This window comes from Thermobia domestica, chromosome 17, assembly GCF_964235325.1.
Source record: "Thermobia domestica chromosome 17, izTheDome1.hap1.1, whole genome shotgun sequence".
NCBI lineage: Eukaryota > Metazoa > Arthropoda > Insecta > Zygentoma > Lepismatidae > Thermobia > Thermobia domestica.
The window spans coordinates 103,958,631-103,986,513 of NC_137470.1; the positions used below are offsets into that span (position 1 = coordinate 103,958,631).

The 27,883-nt window shown below is 36.5% G+C and overlaps 1 long non-coding RNA gene across 1 annotated transcript; it reads right to left on the reverse strand.

The window, feature by feature from the left end:
* Window positions 1–4,855: 4,855 nt before the first annotated feature.
* On the reverse strand, window positions 4,856–20,090 carry LOC145674616 (uncharacterized). The gene is made up of 3 exons (XR_014128994.1): window positions 19,963–20,090; window positions 9,690–9,828; window positions 4,856–4,981 (listed from the first exon to the last, which is right to left on the reverse strand). It is a non-coding gene; the product is annotated as an uncharacterized LOC145674616 (long non-coding RNA).
* Window positions 20,091–27,883: the final 7,793 nt, after the last annotated feature.

Consider the following 27,883-nt stretch of genomic DNA (forward strand, 5'->3'; position numbering starts at 1 on the left):
ATTGCTTGCCATCTATATTCAACCGCTAGATCAAATTTCGGGAACTTCCCTAATCTCGATCCGCCCATATGTTCAACTCCGGAGAAAGAAATCGGGAATTTCCCGATCTTCGTTCACAGAATATGTACAGCAGATTTCAGATGAGAAGCGGCATGGCCTTGAGTTGGCTTTACGCGGCGTCCAATTGGCTTTGAGCGGTGTTGACAATTCGCGACAAGCAGTTCTGCACGCTGACTTCTCGCGCTACTGCGAATCTTGACAATAGCAGAGGCGCTTATTAGAAATATTGTATTAGCACATTAACTGCTCACTTTACGAAGTAGAGAAAAGAATTACGAACACATACGTGAAAACTACATCTTTTTATGACAACTGGTTGTCATGACACACGCTTTGAAAGGTTTCCATATAAAACAATATTAGTAAAACGAGCGTTGAGTCCCGTCTAATTTCCAGTGGATTTTTCTTCGATTTGGAAATGGAACTCAACTTTTATTAAAGGATAATCAGGGGTGTAACCAACAGGTTGTTCTAGGGGAACATTACTATCAGGGGGAGGAAAGCTTTTCACACATTAAAACATAACAAATGACCTCTTTCAGAATATGAAAGCATTTTAACTCACCATGTATACTATACACATATTGTTTTCTCGATGCTACCTTAACAAAAGACGGATCTTGACAGTACTGAAGTTGAAAAGCGGATTGTAAGAGATAAATCAATAAGCTGTTCATAAGAAAACAAATGCTGTTTCTAGCAGTCTGTTTATCCGACTTTGTGTTTATGTACTAAAGGGAAAAAAACTCGAAAAAATATCAACTCAGATATTATTATGCAATAATATAGTAGTGAGAGATCCTGGGGGGACTGAGGGAGCCAGGGCCCCCTCATTTTATTTGTAAATTTGCAATATTAGGCATAATTTGAATGCAATTTGTCTTAAAATCATCATATATGCTTTCTGCATCTGAATGCACACACCCCAATTTACAGAGAAATCAGCGTCCTTGTAATTAGGTACAGAAACTGTATTGATGATGTTTTCATTTTTCTTTTTTTTTAAATCGTATTTTATTATAAACGTTCCTAATTTGCATTAACTATTAAATAAGTTTACTAAACATATACTAGATGAACCTCATTTCGGGGCTGGAAATAGTTTGGAAAGTCAAGGCCCTCTTTTCCCCCGTTTCTACACCCTTGAGAATAGTAAGCGATCGAATTAAATAACAAGCCTCTGCAATTTGATTCATATATATATATATATATATATATATATATATATATATATATATATATATATATATATATATATATATATATATATATTCGATTCCCGGCGGGAGCTCATGTGCACTGAGAAAAAAAAATGTAGGTGGCATACTTAAAAACGTAGGTTACATTCGTAATTCCTGTAGTTTCTGGACTTAACGTACAACCGTATATAGCATCCTGCAGCAAACGTATAGCTGAAAAAGTATGTATTATACGTACTGTCTACATAAGTGCAATGACGTCATTCATGTGACGTCATCTACAGTAACAAGTATATACGGAGGTAATATCTAGCTTTGTGACGTCAGGATCGTATGTAGCATGTGGGTTAATAATGACGACACTCACTGACTATCAGGACGGAGCGTAATTTCAAGAAGTATGCAATATACGTTCTGTACGTGTGTTTCTTGCGTTCAACCCCGAGACAGCATCTATATTGTACTTGTGCCCCGTACGTACGACTAGATACAGTGTACGTATTGTACCTATGTATTATACAGATTTTCCTTATGTCGCACACAGCTTGTCCCGATACAGCATACAGAATATCCGTATGCACCATACAGAGTGCACATATGCAGCTTACAGACTGTCTGCATGCGGCATATAGATTACACGTATGTCGCGTACAGGCTGGCCATATGTAATGTATGGACTGGATGTATGTAGCTTGTAGATTGTCCATATGAAATATACTGATTTTACCTGTATCGCATACGTATTGCCTTGTTGTAATATATGAATTGGACATATTCAGGATCTAGATTGTACGTATAGTGCACCATTATTGAAGTGCTGCAACATACTGAGAAATGCATGATACATTCTTACTGTAATGTTGCCACATATTGTTTTTCTCTGTATGGAAACAAAAATAGCTTAAAATATGGTTGATCTCCTTTGTGCCAATAATAATAAAATTAAAAATACTACACTTTTCAAATTTTAGTTTGGAGCAGTGAAACTGTCCAGAGAAATGTATTTATCTGCAGGGTGTAAGTTTGGACTTCCTGCTAATTCTTTGGAAAGCTACTGCAAAGCCAAGTGTTGAAAAGTGGCACAAGAGTTAATTTTAAAATTATTGGCACAAAGGAGGGTAACCATATGTTAAACTATTTTAGTTTTCATACAGAGTAAATCAATATGTGACAATATTACTGTAAGAATTTATCATACCTTTTGCAATAACTTAGTTGCAGCACTTCAATAATAATGCAAAATTCACAGCCATGTACAATCCTATGTTCAAACTCAAAAAAGACTTACGTACAGTCATTTATTAAGCCGTTATCATCCATTGCTTGTACAGTCACGAAAGAAAATATTCTTCAGTTGACAAAATTTGTTTTCCTAAAAACTCAACAATAAATTAACCTATCAGAGTACCGACTTTGGCAGGTTGTCAAGTTATAACTATTCGAAGAATAACAACAAAAAGATCCAAATTAATTAATTTGTTGCCGAGCTATTGGCAAAAGAAAATTTGTCAACTGTCAAATACTTTCTTTTCCGTGTGTACTATATACAGACGACTTTACCTCATTCTTTTCCTTAATAATATCCTCTTCCAAAATGCAGAAGTTGTTACCACAAGAGGCGTGAATAGGATTTTCCAGAAATAACTTCTCTGAACATTTTAATTAACAGATAAGTTATTTTTTAAATGAAGCTATAATTAAAAACATGGTGTCAGCTGAAAACGTTTTCCCTCACAAGATGATTCCTAAACAGTACTCCCCATTAAAAATGCAACTTCAAGGAGACAGGGTAGCTACGCCAAAGTTCCCAAGCCGATATCTAATAGTAAGTGTCGAATATGCTTAACCCTTAACATACCAAGCGGGGTACTCTAGGGACCCCAGAGAGTGATATTTGGTGATACTGCCGCAATTATAAGAATCAATTTATTCTCGATTTTTATATGTATCCTGCAACCCTTTGAGATATCAATTACATGATTAGATCAACGATGCGCTTCTTTAAAAAATACAAAAAATAAAAACACACTTCAAAATGTAAAAACTTCATTGTTAAACCTGTGTTTCAGATTTACGAACACACAAGTATGAAATTGTATGAAGAACTGAATAGTGTTCAAATATACATAATATTTGACGTCAACAATGTTCATTTAACTTAAGTATGCTTCTAGACATCCAAAAAATAATAGTTGGAGTAACCCTCTGCAATACTATGTTGAGAAATTAAAATAATACTTGGGGTCCCCAGAAGACTCCAGCTTGGTAAACAACTTTGACGACTTAGGCTTGCTACGTTAAGGGTTAAACTTACCGCTGTATTCGCTGTGTGACAACGTGGTGATAGCAGAGCAGAACTGACCCAACATTGAACACCAGAACGACTGTAACACAGCGAGACATCGAGAGGATGTTCTCTTCTGGTATGGTAAGCCATGCGTCTTACGATCCAATGCCACAGCTCATCAACTGTAGCTGGCGGAGTTCACAGGTATGAGAAGCTGTGCAGCCATCGACCAAACATATTTATCCTTCCCTGCTCTACACATTCTGCAAATTTGGACTTTCCTGGATGTATCCTTCTTAGTTCAACATTTTAAGTAACGAGCAGTGTAATAGTCTCATACATTATTTAAAGAAAGAGCGATGATTCTCAGAATTACTCGGAAGTTTCTAGTTTACAATTATATACATATATAGATATAGATATAGCTATATAGATAGATAGATGTACAATAATTTAAAACGGTTATATCAAAGTTTGCATTCAGAGCACAAAAAGAAGTATAGCTCTCGGAACATTGATTTTAGCCAGATAATACCACTAGTAAACTCAACCACACTCAGTACCGTTAGTTGCTTGGTATTGTCTATGAGGCAGAGATCATCGTATCTCATTGCGTGTAGATTTTTGTATTTGTTTAACACTAAAAATTGTTTGTCGCTAACCGAACCCAGTAACATATATATACCGACAGGACGTACGTTAGTCACAAGGTTACATGAGTGAAACACTAAATTATTCGATTGACACTTGCGGCCTTGTCAACACTAGAGAAAGGTACAAAGTGATTAAATAAATACGAAACATAGTACATACAAAATATAGCGATGTATGAAGTCTCCTTTTCATACGATTTGGAGAAAGGATACATCTGTAGAGAGCAACATAAATGATTTCTCTGGATAATTTGGATTAGTCCAGAATTCGAACAAAAATAATTTTGAAATTCGTTAAGTCCAACATTTTTTCTTTCTTTCTTCGGATTCTCAATAAAGTTGACTACTGAAAAGCTGAGTTACAGATTTTATGTTAAAACATATTCACTATACCATTGCCTTATTCACAGAACAATACATTAGTTATTAATGTATGACTGAAATAATAGTGCTTCGTGCAGATTTACTTTATCCAATCGGAATTGCACAATGATAAAAAAAAATGTTGCAAGGTATAATGTTCTTATTTACAGAGAAAAAGAGTTGAAAAGACCTTTAACTAACAAACATTTTCTTTAAACAGACATACATTTATTCTAATTTATGGAAGAAAGAAATAATTTGCGGAGCAGTATATTTATTAAGGTTACATATTTGTACAAAAGAATGTAAATACAATCGGGTCTGTCTTCAGAAAGGACGTGCTTTTAGCCACAAATTACACTGCTTCTTTTCGCTGTCTTTCATGCAGAATCCTGGTTTTGTTTTGATACATGAAATACCTGAAACAAAAATCCAAAAATATTTAAAATGTTACATTTTAAAATATTTAACATTTTTTAGATTAAATGGACAAAATCTGTTCGGTCAGGTATGGACTTTTGGGTTTCTGGTAGAAAAATGATGAATTAAAAAAAAAGTGTTTGTTGATGCTGAACAACTCGAAATGTATTACTATGCAAAAGTAAGTGGGTACCCACTGGCGTTCGAGGTACCATGGGGTACCTAATATGTCTGCATTTTTAGATATGTGGAAATATATGTCTCTAAAATGTAAAGAACTGATATCTGTTTAGTACAGAAAACCGCAACTCGGTAAGCCTTATGGATACCGAGGTATGGGAAAATAAAGGACAACACCATAGAAGTGTGAGTTTTGCGTACTAGATTGTGCAGTTTCGAAAACGTAATTACTGAGGGCTATCAACAACCTCAAAAGTAGTTTCAATTCAATACACTACACACACGTCCTTATGGGGGTTTTCGGGTACTATGGCATTCGCAGACCTCCCATTTCTAAACATTCTAAAATATATCTTAATAAACTTATAAAGAACGTTACAGGTGTGTGTTTACCGAAACCGCAAGTCGGTATGTTTAACAGTTACCGAAATATGGTGAAATAAATAGGAACACCATAGGTATGTGGGGCTTCCATACTTGACAGTAGTTTAGAAAATTAATGAAAATATGACTAATGGCTATCAAGATATTGTCAAATAAAGGGAGGACCCACACAGTTATGGGGTTTTCGTGTTAGGTGGTGAAATTTCCGAAATCGATCATGAAATCTGAATAAGCACCAGTAGCAATTTCATCCTAAAGTAACTGGGTATTTCCATGGGGTTTTAGAACATCATGGGTCTAAAAAGATTAAGTTTTAAAAGCTTTGGAAAATATAATTTGACATTTGTAAAGAGTATTAGAAAAGAGAATAGAGTTACCCAAAACTTCCAGCCAGTACATCTTACAGCTAGAGAGACACCGTGAAATAAAAGAGTATTAGATCTTGAAATTTCATAAAACAACTTTTGATCTTAATAAAAGTTAAATAAGATGGTACTTACATGGGTTAAGTGAGTACCTCACACTCGTCAGGGCAATTCCGATCGAAAGATTAATTCAGCTCGAAGTTTTCTTCGGGTAAATCCAAGCGTGATAATTCCTAGCGTACAAAAAGAATGAAAATTCTTTGTCAATATCTAATATAGCAACCGAGATATAAGTAATTATGTATTTTACGAGGTCGTAAAAATGGAGACCCACATGGATTTGTACTGTTGAGTCTTTGCTGTAAGAAGAAGAAATTTCAGAAAACTACCGTATACACCTTAATAGACAATTAAATGGGTGGAGGCACGGTGGCTTAGTGGTAGAGTGCGTACCTTTGGTGTATTGGGTCCCTGGTTTGATCCGTGTCCAAGTCAGTTTGTAGTCGACATTGTATTCGTGGGTATTCTCGGTGTACTCCTTTCCTCCCACCTTTACACTCCATCAATTCTATCATCAACATTCACTTGCCTTAATTTCATTTTAAAATTAAATGGGCAGTTAAGTGTGATCGTGTCTCTGTGGATTAAGAGAATACTCCAGTGTAGTTTCTGCAAAACATACTAGGTACACACCCCACCACTAAGTTACTGTGTCCTCACTGATTTAATTGCATATTAAGGTATATACAGTAGGTTTTTGAATTTCTTTCTTATAGCAAAGACCCAGAAGTACAAATCCTTAAAGATCTCTATTTTTACGTCATAAAATAAATGACTCGTTATATTTTGGTTACTATATTAGATATTCACAGGGAATTTTCACTCATTTACACAGCTCGATGAACCTTTGGAACTGCCTGAAGAAAACCTAGAACTAATCTTTCCATCGAAATTGTACTGAGGTACTTACTTAACCCATAGAAATACCATCTTATTTAATTTTGTTGGGACCAATAATTTTTCCGAAGTTTCAACATCTCATACTCTTTTATTTCACGGTGTTTCTCTATATGTTAGATGTACTAGCTGCAAGTTTTAGGTAAATACATATTTCTAATACTCTTTACAAATGTCAAGTTATATTTTCAAAAGCTTTTAAAATTTAATCTTGGTAGACTGTAAGATGTTCTAACACCCCATGGAAATATCTAATTACTTGAAGATGGAATTGCTACTGGTGTTTATTAACTTTCCATGACCGGTTTCGGAAATTTTATCATCTAATACGAAAATCCCATACCTGTATTGGTCCTCTCTTTATTTGACAATATCTTGATAGCCGTTAGTCATATTTTAATTCATTTTCCAAATTGTACCTTCAAGTATGCAAGCCCCACATACATATCGTGTCGCTCTTTATTTTCCCATGTCTCGGTATCCGTAAGGCTTACCGAGTTGCAGTTTTCGGTAAACAAATATCAGTTCTTTACATTTTAGACACATGTATTTCCATATATCTAAAATGCAGAAATTAGGTACCGCATAGTACCCCTCTACCCCATTGGGGTACCCACTTACTTTTGCATACCAGGGTAAAAACACCAGTGGTCGTTACTTTAAGGTTGAAAACATACTCTTTTGTCTCTTCTGTGAGCACCGTGAATCGGTCGGAGCTGTACCATAGTTGGAAAGAGACACTGATCCTTCCTATATATGACCATGTAGTCAGAATTCAAAATCGAATAGCCGTTGAAGGAAAAACAATATTTTAAAATCCCTTGTATTGCACCGGTAGTAGTCATCTCAAAATCGAAATGTTCCAGTGGTAGTTAGGGTTTTGTACCAGTGTTCGTCACTCAAATAACTTGAAATAATTTATTCAGAAACGCACTGTTTATCAGTTTAAAATTAAGAATAGAGTATAAAGTACTAATCTTAATAACTGTGCATCACTTTTGGCACTCAAGAAAGAAAATAAAAAAGTTTTTACATACTTTTTAAAGCAATTTCAGTAAGAAAAATGTTAACTGAATTCAAAAGTTAACTGTATATTATTTTAACGTTAAGAGTACAATATTAATTACTATGTTTAATAACTATAGTGACTTTAAGCACTCAAGAATGAAAATAAACATGTTTGTACATACATTTTTAATACAATTTGAGAAACAAAATAAGTTAACCGAATTCAAAACTTAATTATATATCACCTTAAGATTAAGAATGGACAATAAAATACTGAGGTTAATAATAATGCATTAGTGAAGAATGAAAACAAAAATGTTTTTAACTACCTATATTGTATTTACAAGTTGTTATTTCTCATTAACATGCTTTTTGATAGCGCACGATATGGGCTAGGGGTACGCACGAGAAATGATTTGAGACTGTCACCTCTCGCAAAGGTGTCGCGAAAGTTGTCTCGTCTCGAAAACTGTATCTGTTTCTATTGGAAGAGCTATGTCTCGTCTCGAATTTCGTAACAAAAATTCGTTACACATGCAGTTTTGTGTAAAAAGTGAAATGTATAAATACAGGAGAGAAAACATTGCAGACAAACATTATGTTAGTATATTGAACATACTTTTTTGTATGTGGTGCAAAATATCTTCATCTATGGGGTTACTTTGCACCAAAGTTTATATGAAATGAAATCTTTGAGTTTTACGTTCCACGATTTTGCCGGGTATGCTAGAGGAGACTATAATCATGAGAATGAATGAAATAGTAGAATGAAAACTGTGAGAGAAAACGGGAAAACCCCGAGAAAACCACACACAGTGTTTGTCCAACACAAAGCCCATTTGGCACGTGCTGGGATCGATCCAGGAACTCCACGCAGGAGAGGTGAACGCTCCATCACTGAGCTACCACGTCCCCAAAAACACAACCTCAGAATATACTTCATATAGAGTAGAAATGAAATGAAATCTTTGAGTTTTACGTCCCACGATTATGCCGGTTAGGCTAAAGGAGACGGTGATGATGAGTAATGAATGAAATGGTGGAATCAAGAAAGTGGGAGGAAACGGGACAACCCCGAGAAAACCCACGCACACGGTGTTTGTCCACCACAAAGTTCACTTGGCGGGGATTGGGATCGAACCCAGGACCCCAAGCACCAGAGGTGAACGCTCCACCACTGAGCTACCGCGACCCCTCATATAGAGTAGAAGTAACAAGATGTAAAAAAAAAAAAAAAAAAAAATGGCCCGTCTGGAGGACATGTAAGCTAAACACCAATACAATTGTTACAGATTTATTTACTTGCACTGTTTAGGCTGAACATCGCAACACCAATATCATTATGTCACATCCTTTCAAAAGTATGCTAACTGCAACGTAGACCTGCTTTGCTTCGTAATGTCCAAATAGTTGATTACTGTGCTCGAAAGCAGGCAAGTAGCATACAAATTTATGATGTTGAAGGCGTTATTTTTCACAGCTATGGAGAAGAGACATGAAAACGAAAAATAAAAATAAATCTTTGTTTTACTTCCTACGGTTATGCTATGTATGCTGGCAGTCACAAATGAGTATTGAAAATTGATGATCTTGGAATACGATTTGGTGGAATAATGAGGGGGGGGGGGAAATAGACATTGATTAAATATAAAATTGAAAAGAAATAAGGGCCTGACGCTCAAATATTTATCTATCTGGCAGCCATCTTGATCCCTCTAAAATATCATGAAGTACTTGATTGATTCTAAACCCAATAATAGTAATAGTAATTATAACAATAAACACAGAATATACCTAGATATACTTTACGCACCTTGAAGTGTAGAAATTAATGATTGCAATCCTCAGCATTCCAATAGTTCTTTGGTTTCTCCAAATGAAGATTCGGACATCGGTTTTCTTCTCAAGCAATAATGGGGTACAATAATCAGTTGCAGTCCAAAGCCAAGTCACTAAGTTAAGCATGAATATAAAAGATTTTGTGTTAAATATTTCAATGTAAATTTCATGAAATAGAATTTATTAGTTAGTTACATACAAACTCTTACGCATGTAAGTCAGAATCTACTTGTAATAACTTGTAAATTTAAACAAACTAAATTATATCTACAGTTATAGGGACATCAAACATATATTCCATAAGATATATAGGGTGTCTCAAAAGTCCCCTGACATTAAGTAACTCGATTATTATCAGAGTTACAACAAAATGTAATTGGGAAACCGTCTCCAAATATGATGTTTCCAATGTAAGTTGAAGGAATTTTCAAAATCGGATGAGCCGTTTGGCTGTACACTCTTTATGCGTCCAATGTTAAATGAAAATGCAACGTTGCCATTTACCTGGACCCACAACATAAGTGAATGAAGTTACTGATTTTTACGCTAACATGTCGATGGCTAGCCCCCATTTCAAACAGTAACTTCATTCACATATGTTGTGGGTCCAGGTAAATGGTAACATTGCATTTTCATTCCACATTGGGCGCATAAAGAGTACAGCCCAAACGGCTCCTCCGATTTAAAAAGTGTTCACTTTAGAATGAAAACAACATATTTAGAAATGGTTTTTCCTCTTACGTTTTGTTGTAACGTCAGAGGACTTTCGAAACACCCTGTATACATCATACGAAGTTCCTTTCTAAATTCTACACGGGTGTAGTTTAATTGAATGTGAGATGGGTGATACACATTAGGCCGTTTGGAAATACTCTCACAGACGGCCTCCATTTTGGATTAAATTTGTTTGTTATAAACTGGTGGGTAATGTGATATATATATGGCCACAGGCTAGAATTTTCTCAGTATGTCAAATATGCAATCAGATTCCATGAAGCTTAATTTGGTGAAAAGTTATTGCCAATTGAACGTTGTATTTACCTCTTTCTTCTAGATGTAGAACCATACCGTTAGCACGTGAGGAATGCATCGAAATATTCAAACTGTGGAGCGGGAGGAGTGCCTGTACAGTGGTTACCGATTGCAAACAGAATCATCCACAATGTGACTGTGTTACATGTTGCAGTGTCACAGTAATTAACTAAATTTGAGGAGACGGGCACATTCGTGAACATACGTCGTAGCGGACGATCGTAGAGAGCTACAGATGAAGCAACGCCTACGGCAGTGCTGACTTCTTTCTCGATGTGGCCCCAGAGGAGCACACGTCATTTATTAATGCAATGTGGGTTGAGTCATAGGGTCTGCGCGTGTATAAGTGCATCCGTACAAGGTGCAAATGAAGCAACATCTCCACGAGAACGATGTTGATCGCCAAGTGCAGTGAGTAATTATGGTTAACATTTTTATGCAAATACTCTTTTCAGATGAAGCTGACCTCTACGTAAATGGGAAGGTTAATAGGCAGAACATGCACAATTGGTCACCTGACAACCCCGCGTGCAAGACCCCTCCAACATGACCAGCGCAAAGAAAATTAATTATGTTGTTGGCAGACAAATGAGGAATACGTCTAATCAGTCACTTTTTCATTCCATAAAATTAACTGCGGAATAATACCTCACGCTCGTTCGTACAGGGATAGATATTGCGAGCTGCGATGCCCGAGGATGGTACATTCTCGCAGTTTTTTCAACACCATGGCGCTTTCTTCATTATGGATTCGTATTGCGTCACTACTTGAACAATTTTCTAGAACATGGGTTGATCGACGAGAGGCAGTTGAATGGCTGCTCGATCACCGGACCTAACGCTGTTCAATTTCTAGCTAAGTGGAAAAGTTAAGGCTATGGTTTGTGCAGTAAATATTCATAATTTTTATCATCTAGAACAAAGTATCGCCATCGTCTGTGCACAAATTTGACCCTATATCCTACTTTGTGTCCACAGCAATTGGAAGAAGCTTCTGCAAATGTTTATTGCTCAGTAGGAACATGTAGAACATATACTATAACCAGGGGTAAAAGTGGACCTGAAAAGGTGGGGGGACGGTAGGTAGCGGCATCACTCCACGCCGTTCCTCCTGCCTATCTCTGCCCATTGTACCATTGTAGGATCTGGGGGACGTCCTACATATTTTTCGAGGTGGGGAACTGCGTCCCCCGCGTTCCCCCTAGCTTTTACCCCTGACTATAACAGGGAAATGTGTTCGAAGTGGGAAAAATCAGAGGCGGTGTGTTTTATTACGATTTTGACTCGACATATCGGCTATCTAAATGTTCAAATGCAGTGAGGTGTGAAGCCTACAAGATTGCATTTCTATTTACATAATGTCTGAAAACCACTGGAAAGCTTCTTTTAGTTACGGAGAAAAAACGGAGACTGATCCATCCATCGTGAACAACTTTCTGGAAAAAAATAAATAAAAATAGCCCTTACCTTGTATCAGAGAATTATACACGAAAGTGCTCAAAAACCGACTTTCAATATTAACAATTTCCAGCGGGAAAACTCCTGGACCACACACTCGAATGAGGGGTATTTCAAACTCCCGTAAGATCTGCCCCCACAGCAATCCCCTAAATCCGCCCATGCTCAAAATACGACGCTTATAAGAATTCAGACAAGACGACACATACATACATACGAAAGAAACAATTCAATACGACACATCAAAATATAAACTAGATGAACTTCTTTGAAAACACCTCATTTTACAAACAAAAGGTAGAAAAAGGTAAAAATGTCAGTATTGTCAACTTAGAATCTACATAAGAAATAAAATCTTTTTATGTGCAAAGCTATTCGTCAATACGTATAAAAAAAATGATTTATTAATGGTATTTAGCATTTATTCTTCCGTGAAGGTTTATCTTGATCACTAAAAAACCAGAAACGGTATGTCTCTATCACTGGAAAAAAAAAAGAAGGGTATGACATACCACTACATATAGTCTCACTTGGTTCACTGCCAATAACATTTCACCAGAATAAGTTACATGATATCTGATTGCATATTTGACATCCTCAGAACATTTTAGTGCATGGCCATGTATCACACTACCCACTTATCGTCCGTATTACAATTTCGAATCTAAGATGGCGACCGTCCGCGTGATGTAATCCGAAAGTATCCCTCTGGGCCTAATGTGTATCTCTTATCTCGCAATCAATGTAACTACATCCCTGTAGTTTTCAGAAAGGATGACAAGGGACTTCTGATGCATCCTGTATATAATAGTTGTATCAATAATGACGGGTATACCGGCTAGGCTAAAGGAGACGCTGATGATGATATAATGAATGAAATGGTGGAATGAAGAAAGTGGGAGGAAACGGGAGAACCCCGAGAAAACCCACTCACACGGTGTTTGTCCACCACAAAGTTTACTTGGCGCGAGCTGGGATCAAACCAAAGACCCCAAACACCAGAGGTGAACGCTCTACCACTGAGCCATCGAGGCCCGACAGGAATATTTGTTGAAGTCTACTGTCTTCTTCAGTACCAAGGTTACACAAAAATGAGCCTATGGTTTTGATGGAATTCGAACCAACATTATATGTATACTCTCTCAGCGAGAATCAAAGCTGGCACCAAGTTTACATATGCGCGCGCATTGTATTTTACTTATATAGCTCACAGAGCTATGGGCGAGCAAGCAAGGCACGTGCCCCGGGCGTGTGGTTGGAGGGGCTACTAAAAGAGAGGTTATATATTAGTACTTTTCCATTTTGGTGTTTAATACTTTTCATCAGAGTGCGAAATCATGAAATCAAAGTGAGGGAGACTGAAGGACTGAAGAGAGCGAGAGAGAGGGAAAAAAAAAGCTGCGCAGTCTTACACTTCAAAGAATTGTAGTGAAATGAGGTCAGAATTCAAGATGACATTCGGATGCTTGGCACGAAGAAAAACATTGCAAGCAATTTTGAAAAAAAAAAAAAAAAGAAAGAAAAAAACTTAAATAATGTGATATATTTTGTAGGCTTTGGATATGTATGTTTTAGTTGGCATCAACAATTATTGGTGTGTTTTGTCACAATTGACAGTTTAGCGCGAGACTAGGCTAACTGACAATTTTAACTTTCTGAAAGAAAAGGAAACAAATGAAAACAGCACGTTTCAAAGGATACGACTGATATTCATAGTTTGGTTTAGTATACAACAGGGGTGGATCCAGGATGGACTACTGGGGGGCGGTGGGTTGTAATGCCACTACTTACAAGATAGAGCTACTTTTAAGAGATTCAACTCTGGGTGGGTTTTATTTTATATTAAAATACACAAAGTTTCCTCTTCTTGGGGGAGATAGACCCTCCCTGGATCCGCCCCTGTCTCAGGACAAGCCACACAGACAAGTGGTTGAGGCAAAGGTCAATTAATGACATTAGTATGCTGTTCCGTCAAAATCTCAATCTTGACCTGGATGTAAGTTAGCCTGGTCTCTCACTGAACCCCTCAATTGAATGTTTAATATGTAAATTAGGCACTTCTACATCACAAACAGTAAATATAACCTACCTTATTCTACGTTTTTAAATGCATTTCTACAACTGATTGTAACTTTAAAGGTTCTCGTGAAGATTAGCTGGCGGAGGTTACCTAACATAGCCATGAGTTATCAAATTAACAGTTGTGCTTCGTGGGTGATGATAATGATCCTGAGGTTAGATGTTAAATTGGACTCGAGAGCGGAACAAGGGCTGATCTTATTCGTGTCTCAGACGGGGGGCATGGAATGGAACGAATATGAAAATAAGGTTGCTGTAACAGTTTTTCATAGGGTTTGTAAGATTTTCGAAACACTTGGCATTTTTTTTTTTTTATCAAGACTTGACATTTTTTAAAGATAAAAATCAAGACTTGGCAATTTCAAGTTTCATCCCCCTCCCAATCTTGTAATGCTCGCTACGCCGCTGTAAGCAATGCATATTTTCGACAATATTCGTTGTTCATCTGTTTCCGCTGGGTTCCAACGTGGTGAGCTGCATATGGGACTTTTAATAGTGTTATTATAATGAGAAAGAATTGTAAATTATGTTGATGTTCCTAAAAGAGGGAAATTGAAAGAGAAATTAAATTAAAAATAAATAAGGGAGAGAAAAGTAATTACTTGAAAATAAAAATAAAGTCTTTGAGTTTAATGTCCCACTATTATGCTGTTAGGCTAAGGGAGTCGGTGATTAAAGCAAGTTAATGATTATGGAATATTTGGTGAAATGAGAAAGTGGGAGGAAACCAAGTCCCCGAGAAAACCTACGAGCACGTATATGAAAATGAAGTAAAACATACACTGGACTATGCTTTCTTTGTCTAGCAGAGTCATAGTTTGGAATCGAAAATGTGTTTTGAATCCTTGTATTTAGAGATTAAGAGTGTAAGTAACGAAATCACTTAATACATCCATTAAGATTTCGGAAAGCGAAATCTAAATTTAGGTAAGCTAACTCCATGTACTAACTGCTTGCATCCGCTTCGTACATTGTTCGAAGGGTCACGAAGCAAATCACCTCATTTAGTCTACACATACCTAGTACTAGCGTTAATTACCTGCTTCGTTGGGTGAAAATAAGAAAACCAGTAATACATGTATGTTACGTTAGTCAGTCACTTTTTTTACTATTACGAAACGCTCTCTCATATCGGTTATTTTCGATCATTTGTAAGATCCGTCTCCCCTCTTTCCCTCCCCAAGTTGCTTGGCTGAATTTTGATTTAAATAGTATCGGAAGTGTCACTGTCCATTTCTGCGCCCCCGAAAACAATGGATTTAGATTAGGATCAGTTCACTTAACTTAGTAAGCCTACAGCTTTGGCGCGGCTCGACTTGTTGGAAAGCAATCCAAAATCTAAACAAATATATCGATGTCATTGGGGTTTACTAAAGTGTGTCGTAAGTCAAGAAGATTGAGAATCACTGCCTGGATTATTCACTTCAATTAATCATCAAACTCCTTTAACCTGAAGTATATAATCGTGGAATGTTCAATTAAAATTATAATTTTATGGCATCTAGAAAATGCACATATCGTACATTACGTTACATTACCATTCAATCGCAATAGGTTATTACAGACATGTGGTTGGCTTGAAGCTTAGCGTCCTATTCAGCGCCAAGACTGTGTACTACCTACACCTACAGCATAATATGGAATCCTACTCGCATGATCTTCGATCAAGATTTGAATCAACGGGAGGATGAAGATTTTCCCTCTCGTCAAGTAATTTCCCCAACTCGCCAAAGAATTTCTCCCTTGCCGGGAAAATATGTTCCCTCATTTCATATTTTACATATTATATACTATATATTATATCTTGCATCACTGAGAAATAAAAGGCTTGGATTGTATATCTGAAAAGTCGCCCCCTCCCCGCAGGCACGTAGCCACGATTTCGCAATACGGGAGGTCTGTGACGAAATACTGTGGTTATCACACCAGGGGTTCGATCAATCTAAACTATTTTACTGACAACATATCCATATTGATTTGTTAGGACAATAAAATGAGGATATGTTAGTAAGTATTTTAATTAAAGAATTATGAAGAAATCTTGCGTAAAAGAATAGAAAAAAGTATTGACAAAGACATAGTCTTCCAAGGTCATTCGAACTCGGTTCTTCTCGTCTTCTTTCTATTTCTCTTATCTTAGTTCAATGCCGTCAAGGATAGCAACGAGATCTCTTTCTGGAGTAAAGACATCCTATAAAATGGATTAGTGTTGCCGCGAAATTCAAAATGGTTCATATTATTGGTAATTCTGGGCATTGCTTAAGTTCTGACAGGCTATCTGAAAGAACCGGTTTATCGATCGTCATTTGTAGTCCATAGGGTTACTGGCGCAAGTCCCGGGGGGATGAGGACATGTCCCCTCCAATCTTAGAACTGGGGGGGGGACTTTCCCCTCAATAATCCGATTTGAAATGCGTTTTTTGGAGAGAAATGTGATGATTTGTGTCCGATTGCCACAAAGGAAAGTAAGATGAAATTGATGTCCCCACCCCAGAATAAGCCTTAAATCTGCCCACCTCAGAATTTTGAAGACAACTCTGCTCCCCTGATCCTCCGCAGCATTGTTTTTCAACTTCATACAGTAAACCCTCGTTAACACGAATATCAAGGGACTGAAAAATCAGGAGTTCGTGTTAAAAGAATTCGTGTTAACCGGGGACACAAATTTTATTATTCGAATACATTTTCTCCATACATACACACTACAGTATACAGACTATACATACCACTACAGTATATTATGTATGTCATAGAACACACTAGAGATGGTATCGAGACGAGACTGAGTAGTCTCGGTCTCGTCTCGGTTCCAAATTCGTGACGAGACCAAGACTATTCTCTGTCTTGATACCATCTACAGAATTGTATCGAGACGAGACTGAGAGTTTCGGTCTCGTCTCGATTTCGGAAAGCACTCCTCGGTCTCAAATTCGAGTTAAAATCGAGATCGAGACTAGTGTAGGTCTCGGTACCATCCTCTGAAAAGTGAAAACACTACAGTAAGTTTATTAGCCTATCTTCGAAGATTTAAAAAAAAAAAAAAAAAGCTTCCACGCAGAAAATCCAGGTCAAGTTATAAAATTGATAACTTCGCTAGCAGGGTGAGTACCGCTTGTAACGGAAAGGTATTTATGATTGCTGTCACCAGTTTGGAGTTACAGGGGAGAGAAGATGTTTTGTCTCGAGCTGTCGCCAGCTCGTCTGCCAAGCACCTGCATGTTCAGCGCTTGACAGAGGACAGAATCAACACCTCATAAGAGGAAAGATATCTGTTTTTGGTTTTTCTCTTATTTACAAGGCAATTTTCGTCTGTATAAATACTGTATGACAAAAACTGATCTGGAGTGAAATCTGAAATAAGAAAAATGATGTTTAAAAAAATCAAAGGATTGGAAGTTCGTGTTAAATCAAAACCTTTACTGACTCAAGGGACTAAAAATTAGTTCGTAATTCGTGCTAACCGAAATTCGTGTTAACCGATAAAACTTCCTATAAGATAACGTACAGCGATGCCGGGACCGAAATTTTGTTCGTCCTAACCGAGTGTTCGGCTTAAGCGAGTTCGTGTTAACGAGGTTATACTGTAATTTGAACATCCTTAAAAAAATTATGAGAACTGTCTTACCCGTCCCTCCCAATGTTGAAGACAGATTTGCGCCGCTGCATACGGTTAACATGGAGCTAGATGGAATTCGGAATGTTCCGTTATAATAATATCCAATTTCAACTTGATCCGCCCCCCCCCTTCCGTTTCCTCCACACAAAGCTCCTCGTAAGAAAGAGTAACCAAAACGCTTATTGTAGCTTTATATTTTTGAGGCTGATTCATCTGTTTCTTTCTGTTTCATCTTTCCTTAATATTTTTCATTTCTGGATCCGAAGGGGGGGGGGGTCTGGACCCACCAATTGGCTACGTGCCTGCTTCCCGTAAAAAGCTTCATTCGAACCCTGAATCAAACAACTCCATCTGTAAAGCAGTGCTGAGTTGATTTTAATATCCTTTTCTGCAACGAGGCTGTATGAGACGTGGACTTACTGATTAACATGGACTCCGAACCACTCCCGCCGGGAATCGAACGCGGGTTTCCCACACCAAAGGCGCGTACGCTAACCGCTTAGCCATGAAGGAGCTCATATCTATAGCAGTGTAAGCAACAACAACAACAACAAAAAGAAACACACATACATACTAGAACAACAACAACAACAAAAAGAAACACACATACATATTAGAAGTTTGCGCAATTGGGGATCAAAACATTCTCAATGAAGTATGAGAAATAGTAAACGTCAAAGTGGGCTTCTGCTTATTCTTTACTTCGTTAATACTTAATTCCTTCTAGAAATAGTGAAACAATACTATGAAGACACAGTACTTAAACATAATCGAAAGAATAAGACAAGGAAACAGAGTAATTTCCGACTAATTAAACTAGTCATATATACTATACCTAACTGTTACATTGTATTTCTTACCATATTACGAAAGCGATATAACTTTTTTACCAGCCATAGAAGCTGGACGCAATCCAATACTGCAATTTAGACGCTGTAACGAAAGATGCAAGTCAAACGTCTGACACTCAACTGTGTAATAGCTGTTTCAAGCGGCCTACAACTTATGACCTTGAAACTATGTGCTAGTAACCAAATTAATGCCAAGGTACGATACAAACACCCCAACTTGCCACAATGACGTCAACACAAGGAAAAAAAGAAAAACATCTAATTTTTGGTTCGAAAATTATGAAACAATAATAATAATAATGTAATTCTCAGGAACTCAAACATTAGTTAACTAGAGAACATAACAAGCAAAACAAAACAAAACAAAACAAAACAAAAAGAGTCTTAAACGTGAGCTCTCCCTGACTGCTGTTTTTAAATTTCAGTGAGGCTGTAAAATATGTTTTGTTTTATTGTTAAAAAACAAAAAGAAAAAGAAAAATAAAGAAAGGAAATAAATTTTGTTGCAAATATCCTAGTAAAAATAGGTTTCCTAGACACAAGTGGCTCCGCGTAGCGTAGTTGCTAACGCTCTCGCCTTCGGTAGGAGCGGACCCAGGTTCGATTCCGGTAGGGGCACTCGGTCGAAAAAGTATCAAAAGCTTTTAAGTCCAGACATCCTGAATGAGGCTTTCTTGGGTTTTCCTCATTTCATACCAGGCAAATGCCGGGTAGTACCCAACATATAGGTCCCAGGCCGTTTGCTTCCTTCCCTTTCCCCGGATAGTGTGCTCACCGAGGGACGTCATAACTCACATGTGACGGGCTAACAAGGTCATTGATGCCAAAAGCCCAGAAATCTAAATAATAAATCTTCACTACACAAGAAAATGTTCGCGCTGAAAACGGTTTCTTAGCAATTATGTTAAGCAGTCCTGTAGTAAATCTCCATCAAGTAATAAACCATCACATATAAAAAGGAAAGAATAAACACATAACATTCATTTTGCGTACCTTGAAATGTAAAAAGTTACAAAACATTAATATTCAAAGATTTCTCAAAATTCAGATTAACCCATTTCTTTCTCCTCAACCATTAACGAGTTACAATAGTAAGAATTGTGGTCATAAATCACATTACTTGTTTAGTACTATATTAAAGCAAGTTATACTAAAGGAATATATAATTAATGGAATATTTAACTAAAGTGATAATTTACTATTGCACTTACCCAGGCTTCTTTCCTTCCGCTCTTCTTTTCCGTTTGTAAACAACCTCGTTTATAAACCAGCTCGCAAGCATACGACAGTTGTTTCATGACGTCATCTATGGTGCAAGAAAGAGGTGTCTATAGGCGGTCAGGACCTCACACACAGATGGACGTATATAACATATAGCTGAAGTATTTAACATACGTATACGTATATAAAATACGGAAGATTGTTAGATATCAGACATCCTGCAGCGACATGATATAACATCCAAGCGCGTTAAAGGCAGTAGCTGTGTAGCATATGGATAAAGTACGCTCCGTACAGATTTCCTTAGTAAACATAACGAATCCTTGTATTTGTACAATATACCGCTGTCCGGATAATGGATTTTTCTCAGTGTATTCCAGTCTCGAACCTCATCTATAATGAAACTTTGATCAAGATCGGTCATGTGGTTCAAGAGTTGTTTTATTTATTTTCATATACCTCCCCTCTCCCCAACCACCCCAAAGTTCTAACGTGAAAGTGATATGGTGAAAATCGTCCCAGGACCCAACCTCATCTATGTTGAAAATTTGATCGAGACTCTTCCCTCCCCGTCCATGTTCCACTGTCAAGGTGAAATGATAAAATCTATTCCAGTACCGAACCTCATCTATGTTGAAAGTTTGATCAAGGTCGGTGGGGTGGTCCAAGAATTGCTTTACTTACTTTCATATATCTTCCCTTTCCTCCCTCTCCCCTAAATTCTACCGTCAAAGTGGCATGATGAAAGCACTTCTTAGGACGGAAAGTCATCTATGTTGAAACTTTGATCGAGATCGGTAAGGTGGTTCAAGAGTATTGAAGTCACAAAGAGAGTCAGTTTCATTTTTCATTTTTGAAGTATATCTTCTTCTATAAGATGCACCGTCAAAGTAAAATGATAAAACTCATTCCAGGCCAGAACATCATATATGTTGAAAATTTGATCTAGATATGAAGGGTGGTTCAAGTGTTGTTAGATTTTATTTATTTTTGTATATTCCCCCTCCCTTCCCCTGCCTCTAGTTTCTACCGTCGAAGAGAAAATATAGAAAACGTTGTTCTCGTCCTGAATTTCATCTATATTGAAAATTTGATTGAGATCGGTCCGGTGTTTCAAGGGTGATGAAGTCACAGAGACAGTCACTTTTATTTTTATTTTTTACATATATATCACCAACCTCCCCCTCCCCTACGTTGTACTGTTAAAGTAAAACGAAAAAAATCGTCTCAGGTCCGAACCTCACCTTTGTTGAAAATTTGATCGAAATTGGTTTCATGGTTCAAGAGTTCTCAAGTTTTTTTTATTGTTCCATAACGCCTCTCCCCCTCCCGTAAGCTGTAGGGTCAAAGTGAATAGCTAGAATACTCCCTGATCACAACCATATCCAGCTTAAGAAAAAATGATCGATATAGGTCGGGCGGTTCAGTAGATTAAGAGTCACGAACGTAGTCACTTTCAATTTTATAATTTAGATTTCGGAAATATCTTCATAAATGAATTGTTTTATATTATCTCCACTTACTAACAGAATTTTAACCATAAACGTAATAAAAATGTAAACATGCGGAAAGTCGTGATTTACAGTATACGCGCCATTTATTTGTTTATTATTATCATTAGCGGGTCACGCAGACTGAGACGTTTACCGTTTGTTATCAGGATTTCTGTATCTGCCACCAGAAATATGTAATTCTCTAGAAGGCTAGAGAACTGTCTGTTCTAACAGTAAGCAAAGTGATCCTGCACAACGGGATTTGTATTTGCCAACCGAATTAGAATAAAATACCGGTTGGACTTGCAGACCAACTAAGTAATTGGTCACATTATTGGTAGATCTAGCGCTGATTAATTATATGAGGACAAATGAAAATGAAATGAAATCTTTCAGTTTATTGTCCTACGATTATGTCCATTAGATTAAAGGAGACGACGATGAAGACAAGTGAAAGTTTATGAAATAATCGGTGGAATGAGAAAGTAGGAGGAAACTGTAGTCCTCCGGGAAAGTCTGCCGACACGATGCTGTCCACCACAAACTTACCTGTCCAGGGATCGAACGAGGGATCCCATGCACCAGAAGTAAGCGCTCTGCCACTGAGCCACCGTGCCCCTTATATAACGACAAAATTAATTTTCTGGAAACTTTGTTACAATTTATACTAAAGTTCATTATAAATCTTTAAAATTGAAATTTCGTTCCGCTGTAGCCGAAATTATACTCTGCTAATATACACTATTGTGTGTATGGTAAGTGTTGAATCCAGATTATTACATACTATACGAACAACAGAGTTCAATACGGTCAATGATCCCCGTATTTTTATTTATAAATTACTCCACGGGGAATACGACAAAAATATAAAAAGGAAGTATTTGTTTACTTAGAACAGCTGCAACTGCGCTTCTCTAGAAGCATCTGTGAAGCAACAGAGAACAAATCAAAACTAGAAGTGAATGTCAAAATAGATTGATGCAAAAAATGACATTTTCAATTGTTTACTACTTGTGACGAGACAAAATCAAATGCATTGTACAGAAGTTACCTGGAACATCGCAAACAAAATCTTTTGTCTTCAAACAAAAATTCTCAAACAACTTGACACTGCACGTGCAAGAATACCTGAAATTTTGACGGAAGTCTGATTTCAAGATTTTTTCAATGTTATTTCTTTTAATCAAATTGGTGTCAAAGAACGCTAATATTCAGTATAAATACGACGATATTGTCAACGAATATCAACTTCTGAATTGTGAGTTACTTGCAAGAAGATACAGTAAACTAACTGACTACGATGGGAAGGCGTTTCTTCACATTCGCTCTCTGCTTAGCTGTGGTAGGTGATTTTGAGCTTCTTTAATTTTACCTTCTACTTCTTTCACAAAAGATTTATCAGGTAAATTAAGGGTAACTTTTAGAAAATGGGAGATTATTTCCATGTTTTTTATCAGCATAATATCCCTCAACTACCAGCAGGTCACATGGTGAAAATAGAGTTAACTTCCATGGCCACAGTATCTCGGTGAGTACGGACTCTATACTACAGTGAGTTCGGAATCCACACTATATTGAGTACAGTTACCATACTATGGGTAGTACGCACTATATCCTACGTTCAGTACAGAAATATTTTGACATCGGATTTATCAGATTTGAATATCGCCTATTAAATATTTTGCCTTTGTTCTCAACTTCACTTACATTAGGGCAAAATGTTTACTATTACCACCACCTCGGTTTATTCCCAGTACAGGTTCATGTGGTTTGAATCCGGTTTTAAGCTGTGAATTCACGTCTTATACAGTATATCCTTGGCAACAAAAAGGGCCACGAAGTAGAAAGCAAATAATTGACTAAACATTTTCTCCCTTCTTCATGTTTCTTCCACATTTTCTATCATGCTATTTCCAATGCAATTTCTTCTGTAGCAAGTGTCCGTGCGATTTCCCTGGGTACTCCCGTTTCCTCCCACTTTTTTCATTCCACCAATTCTTCCGTGATCATTACTTGCTTTAATCATCGCCTCCCTTAGTCTAAAAGGCATAATCGTGGGACGTTAAACTGAAATATTTAATTTCTTCTTTGCTTCTGTAACAAGTGTTCTAATAACTGTTTTCTAACTTTCTATTTATCTTCAACATTGTTTCTTTTCCTGCTATCCCTGACATTTTTTTTTCGTTGATTGTAAGTCCCACTTAGCAAATGTTCGATTTCTCTCCATATCAATGTTTAAAAGAACTATATATACCTATTTTTTCTCACTTGTTTAGTAATCTCCATGTCTCTAATACCAGCAGCACAATTCATAATTCTACGTCATTTTCTTGGAAGTTTATTCACTAACCCACAGAAGACTACATCTTTCTAGATTTCCAAACTATTGTATGCGTATATATAATAAGCCTTACAAGATGAGAATATCCGTTCATACGCGTTTCGAGAAGTATCAAAACAAAAACGATCAGGCATAACGAGAAATTTGTTTGTTAATAGCAATAATAATAATATGGTTGAATATACAGGGTGTGCAATTTATCTGGAACATACGTCATAACGGATAAACCAGAAGAGGCAGAAAAGCGAAACTTTGCACGAATCAACTATAAGGAGGGAGACATCGTCCTACGTATTAAACAAGACCACCAGGTGAACAGTGTTGCAATCCCAGTATAAGGTTTTATTTTTCAAACAGTATTACGTCAGATTATTACATATTTCAAATCAACATGTTAAATGAAAACTTAAAATACTACATTTATCATTCAGTGTTGCAAACTAAAGATGTTATAACATCAGAAACATTGACGCCTCTATCACACATACAGCAAAACGAAGATGGACAATACAATTCACATCGGAAGTACCTTAGGGTTGGATACTATGGTTATGGTATGGCTTGTTTTGAATGAATAGCAATGAAGTTACAAGTGCTTGAAAATTTGAACTTTTTCAAAAGACTTTATTTTAAAAAAGCTTAAGTAAATATTATATCTAGTTACTTGTGTGATTTGCAATTGGCAAACAAATCATTTTGCCGTTTACAGCACTTCGATATCTCAAATCGTTAGGGAGATATGATAAACATGGCTGAAGTTTGCAACACTGCTTAAATCTTGTAATTGCGAGGACTTGTTGTAATTACACCTACTAAAAGTTATTCCTGCAATGCTATAAAAGAGAAGGAAAACAACAATCAGTTTAAATATTGTCCAGAAATACGCCATTTTCAGGAGTGTTGCGAACTTCATCAATGTTTATCATATCTCCGGAACGGTTTGAGATATCGAAGTGCTGTAGACGGCAAAACGATTTATCTGTCAATCGCAAACCACACAAGTAATTATATATGATACTTACTTAAGCATTTTTTTTCGAAATAAAGCCCTTTGAAAAAAAATCAAATTTTCAAGTCCTTGTAACTTCAATGCTATTCATTCAAAACAAGCCATACCATGACCATAGTATCCAACCCTAAGGTATTTCCGATGTGTATTGTTTTGTTTATCTCCGTTGTGCTGTATCTGTGATAGAGGCTTCAAAATTTTGGATGTTTGTGATATTATACCATGTTTAATTTGCAACACTGAATAATAAATGTGATATTTTTAGTTTTCGCTTAACATGTTAACCCGGGAACGGTCGACAGGTGAGCAAAGCGCTCACTCAGTTTTATATTTTGGTTTCAAACCCGCTCTAGTGGTGTCACAGACTTGAGGCACCGTCTAACTGTCTCTTGATGGGTCTTGTGTGTGAGAGTCAAGTTTAACCTTTTCATTCTCTTCTGTTGGAGTAGCACTTGCCTTATAAATGTGACCATGTATAATTTGTGGGCGCCACGCTCACCTGTCGACCAAGGGCGTGAGTAGTGATGGGCAGTGGGAATACTCCCGGTGGGAAGGAAAATAAAAAATGGGAATATTCCGGGTTTTATTCCCTGGGAGCAGGGTTTGAACCCGGGACCCCAAGCACCAGCGGTGAACGCTCTACTACTGAGCCACCGTGGCCCCTGCTCTAAATATAATAAAATCTTAACAAAATAACATAATACCGTTCAGAATATGCATTTTAAAGACTCCTCTGGGGACAACAATAATAATATACTGTGATATGAAACGAATTTAACTTTGAAATCATAATATAGTAATAGAATGCAATGTTCTTTGTGATTGTACATAAATTCCCTGAAAATTCCCATTTTGGGGAACCTTGCCGGGAATATTCCCGAAAAATATCTTCCCGGGAATTTCCCTATCACTAGGCGTGAGTTACTTTTCCGAGATCATGGACAACAACAAGGAGCAGATTCAGATACGGCTTGCGAAAAACAGAAAAAAAACTGTACAAAATGCTGCCTATGAAGAGCTAATCTGTGGGAAACACACTATCATCATCTGCTGAAAGTGTAATGGGTGACATCAAGACAGTGATGACACATGGAGTAGAAAAGCATCTTATTGAAATACCTACTGTATGTATCAAGAGACAGAAGTAGAGTGTTTACACTAAGATATTTAAATATTTAATTTCATTAGAAATTTCCAAATCAAAATATGAATAGTATGAACATATAAAGAGTATATACTGAAAACTCTCTCTAATTATGTATTTTTAAAGGAAATGTAATCCGTATGTGATAATGATAATAAAAATTTAATTTTATGCGACAATGATAATCAACTAATTGTATTGTTTATGGGACAACAGAAATTGATTCCATAACTTTATACTGGGATGGCAACACTGTTAACCGGGTGGTATGGTTTAATACGTTAAACGATGTTCCCCTCTTTAAAATTGCTTCACGCAAAGCTACTCTTTTCTTCTTCTTCTTCTTGTTTCTCCGTTATCACGGATGTTCCAGATAAATTGTCAACCCTGTATATATAAGTGATATTTTTATTATAAATGTTATATGATACTTAAAATATATATACCAAATATGTTTGTAATTCTGCATTTTGGTTGTTGAAGGAAATGCCATCAAGTAAATGATTTATTAATACTCACAAATATTTACAATCTCAAAAGAAACGAAATAAACACTATAGTTTCTTATAACTTTGGAAGAACAAGATAACCTTGAATCGTGATTATCTTAGACGAACTCAGCCAGCACTTAAATTAAATATCTTTGTATTAACTATATAGCTGATACTGTTGCAATTTCATAGTTCTGATATTTTTATTACCGTAAACAAGAATGAAAATTAGAGAATTAAGTAATGGAAGCTAATACATCTTATATTAGCTTTGCTTTTAAATGAGGTATACATTTTATATTGTCTGTCTTTAAATGAAGTGTACATTTTATATTTTCTCTGTCTTTAAATGAAGTATACATTTTATAGTGTATTATCTTTTACATTAATTGAAGTATACATTTTAAATTAGCTTTGTCTTTTTCTGCATGACCAATGGTTGCGACTTCTATTAGTTGCATATAAGAAATACTTCCAAACATAACAGTTACCCTATTACGGAAAAATGAAATGAAATCTTTAATTTTACGTCCCACGGTTATGCCGGTTAGGCAAAAGAAGACGCTGATGATGAGAAATGAATTAAATGGTGGAATAAAGAAAGTGGGAGGAAACGGGAGAACCCCGAGAAACCCTCGAGCACGGTGTCTGTCCACCACAAAGTCCACACAACGCGAGCTGGTATCGAACCAGGGACCCCAAACACCGGAGGTGAACGCTCTACCACTGAGCCACCGCTCAGATCCCAGTGGAAAACAATCATTATTATATAAAATTAAAACAAGAGGAAACGATATTTTGTGTTCAAAATATTAAACATATTCAGGGGAGAAAATTCAAGAACACACTTTTAGATAGGTTCGTTTAAGAGATATACTGCATTAACTATCTCTGGGGTCGCAAAAGGATACCATGATAGTACACAAGGGTTAAATTAATTGAAACGTACGTGTTTTTATTACAGATTTTGGTGGAGGATAACAAGTACTGTATTAAAAATGTTATTCTCAAACACAACAAACACATAAATTTGAAGTATCTCAGTTTACACACTAATAAGAGATAATTACGTAGTTTTACTTATCTTCTTGCATTTCAGACCTAATTTTGACATTCTCATGGTAAAACTGATTAATAATCCTGTAGGAAATTAGAATTGTGAATAAATTGCTTTCACTAATGTAGAAATACATTTTGCTATTTCTTATGGTAATTAATTAATCACATTCAATTATATGTAGTAATTTGATACACGAGAGATAATTACTTCATTAATATACCTTGAAAATGCATTACTAACTATTTCTTGGAGATGCAAATTAAATTAAGATAATATCGAGTAGTCTAACGTACACAAAAAATAATCTCTCGTTTCAGAAAGTCTGGTGTTCACTTCTTTTACGAAAGAGGCTCCTGGAGAGAATTATTGCAAA